The sequence below is a fragment of the Anneissia japonica genome, unplaced genomic scaffold (assembly GCF_011630105.1).
Source record: "Anneissia japonica isolate Jap-2015-1 unplaced genomic scaffold, ASM1163010v1 scaffold1467_len401143_cov160, whole genome shotgun sequence".
In the NCBI taxonomy this organism is placed as follows: domain Eukaryota; kingdom Metazoa; phylum Echinodermata; class Crinoidea; order Comatulida; family Comatulidae; genus Anneissia; species Anneissia japonica.
The window spans coordinates 274,049-277,404 of record NW_022758991.1 but is presented as its reverse complement, the minus strand read 5'-3'; positions in this window follow the sequence as shown (position 1 = coordinate 277,404).

Below are 3,356 nucleotides of genomic sequence, written 5' to 3'. Positions count from 1 at the left end.
CCCATATATGGAGAATAATGAAATTATCGCTTCCGCGTTAGCGCCCCCAACTACGAGAATATCTAAAATCTATAATAGTGACCAACAGAGGGCTCACTACTTATTGTCTATATTGAAACCGCCGTGTGTATTATACAATATTATACACAGGAGCGCACATCACGTTAGATACAGAACGCGCATCGCGTATAACACAAAATGGCTTCTAAATTCTCAATGTCGCAACTCTTTCTATCTATGGCTCTGGGAATACAAACAATGGGACGCCCCTTACGACTGGATCTAAAAAAAACTTCAACAAAACTTTCGTTACCAATCGTCGGAGCGTATTTTATTGTTAAATATCGGTTAGTTGTTGTCGACTTTTAATGAGTAGTAGGCACAGTTCCTTTTAGTACACTGCAAACTTTTATTCACACAAACTGTACGTTGGTTACAATCAGCTAAACTCCAGGTTTCAGATGTTAGAGAAGCCTTTTAGAGTGGAGTCAGCTCAGCTCTGTGCTTTTCTTCTGTGTACTCCTGACTACTAAATTGAATCTAACTACTGATTACTGACTACTACTGACTACTGACTCAGTGATATGGGGGTGTTTGCCTATTATACTTTAGGTAATGGGGGTGTGTCTCAAGTAAGTCACCCCATACTTTTAGAGTTTCTGAAGGACGGCCACGGCCATCGGCGAACCTCCGATCGAGTTCCACAGCGGCAGATCGTAGCTGTTGGTAAGCAGCTAGTTCACGAGGTTCTTCGTACTATCTATTATCCAGTGTCTTTCCTCCGGTTTCGAATTCCTGTACTCGGTTTCCATGCCGGGCACGTACACGAGGTTGGCAAGCTCGAACGACGTGAGCACCGTCTTTTCCAGGTTGGCGATCTCTTCGAGCCGACCGATCTCCGGCGAGGTGGCCGCCCCAACGGCGGTCTGGGTGTGAATCAGAACCGATCTGCTCGCTCTGAATTCCGTCATGTCCTCCACGGTTGCGTTTGCGTTCATAAAGTTTTCTCGGCCGCAGGTTCTCGTAACGAGCTCGCCGTTCGAAAAACCCGATGCGTTTATCTCGGCCGTTATCGCATTGGCGTCGGTCTCCATCTTCCATCGGACAAAGAGGTCTTTGCGTTCTCGCAAGAAATCCAGGTCGCACTCCACATGATGGAAAGCTCTCCTCAACATGTTTCAACTCGAATTAGTTAAAAACCAGAGAAGTTGCTCCGTTTTTATTAACACCGTTTTCTTGTCTCTTTCGCAGATTCTAGCTCTGAAACACGTGGTCGCCACAGTCGACTCGCCATGACGTTCATCCTGTGGTTGGCTTGAACCTGCTTCTTTCGATCTTGATTATTATGTTTAAAACTAATAAAATGTTAGAATAGAATATGTGTTTTCTCAAATGTTTTTTTTTATTTTCGTAAGTGTCGTACACCGCTTCCTAGTCGAACGTACGGCACACGCAACACGTCGTGATACAACATGCGCACACCCGCACGCAATAAAGTGACGGCACGGCTTGTCTAGGACGCTTACAGGAGCGTCGAAACATATCGTGCAAGGAAAGAGTGGTGGCAGAACGAAGTATTCGCACTCGCTTTCCTTGCGGTCGGGCAAAAAATATTTGCAAAACGCCACGATTCTCTTTCCAACCATCAACTACTCTCTCGACATGATGCGAATAGAAATGAAAAGATACGATTACAATTTTTATTGCTTTTAAAATCTTTATTAAAAAAAAAAAAACTATAATAACTGTTCAACTTCTCCCGGATACCGATAACGAAACTTGCCAGATCAATTCCTGCATTTACTCATTCAATCCGGAAAACGTGGTAGCCAGTCGCTCAGTCTCGGCTCTCGTCATAGAGAGTTCCTGTCTGATGATTCGATTGCGTTCGGATATCGACTCGAGATCGGCTTTCATGCGAGCGATCTCCATGTCGCGTTCGGCAACGGCCGCTGCCAGACGGCCGGTGTGATAAGTTGGTTTTTCGGCTCTGAGCATTTTTCGTCGTCTAACCGGCAGTTTCGAAATGGCGTGTACGTTTGGTAATCAATCGGCTTCTATGAGTTGTGAAGAACGCGATCGAACAGGCGACGTTGAAAAGAGTTTTCAAGAAAGTCCAGAGTCTCCCCGCACACTTACCGGACGTCAGCGTCGACAACTTGTTCACGATGACGTACAGCTGTATCTTTCCGCCCGAATCCGTCGACGGAGCCATGATCGTCTTGAGAAAGTTGTCGCCGTGCGTCCGTCTGAGCCGGCGGTGCAGGTTTTTCAACGAACACGATCCACGCGTCCAGCGTTGTCTTGAAGGTTTGCACGGACGGAGTTTCGAATGCGCACTCTCGGACGTCATCGCGAACGCGATCATCTTCGTCGTCTTGCAGTTCGTCGCTGGGCACTCCGGACTTATCGAATATCATTTTGAAGGATATCTTCCTGTTGGCGTATTTCGGTTTGTGGACGTGTACGGCCATTCCTGTCGTCGCGGCGAGCCACTCCAGTTTAGTGAGATCGATCTCGGTCCTGCCGTCCGTGACCAACATGCCTCCGAACATGTCGTCGTCTATCATGACCGGTTCGACGCTCCGACAGTGCAAACACCGAGGTAACGAAGCGACGAACGATCTCCACGCGTCCATCAAGAAGCTTTAGCTACCCTGATAGGTAACTCGTATTCCAAATCTCCGGATATCACGTTTGTTTCGATAGATCTGCCGGCCGGCAACACGACGAGGTCGCCCGTGGCCAATAACGCACGACGCGGCGCGTACGTCTTGCCCTGGTGTTGGAAAATTATGGATAGTAGTGTGAACAGGATAACCGCGAAGAGCGAAACGTTCATCTCGGACGTGCACACGTTAAGCGAACGCGACGCTAGTGTTCCTCGACTCGAGGGAGTACGTTCTCCACGTGGCGAACAGGCGCGACGCTTGCATGCGTAAGGTGAACGAAGAATTCAAGAATGCCGAACTCTATCTCCTGGACGAGGAGCAATGTCGACGTGTCAGGAAGATCTTCGACGAACTTCCGATGTGCATGTGCATCCAGACCAGATTGATCAAGGCGATATCGGTGCGAGCCATGTTCGAGCACGGTATGCGCTTGAACGTCGGCACCGTCGTGCACAGACCTGTCTCTTATACACATCTAGATGTGTATAAGAGACAGATTTAAAGGTTGTTCGCTCTTGCAGTGTGTTTATAAAAGTAACATACTGTACAACAGCCATAATACAATATTAAAATAGAGGCGAGACTTTTAATACAATAAAATGTACGTTACATAATTACACAAGTTGAATATATCACAGATCCTGTATATCATTTAACACTTACAATTTATAACATTTACAGCAA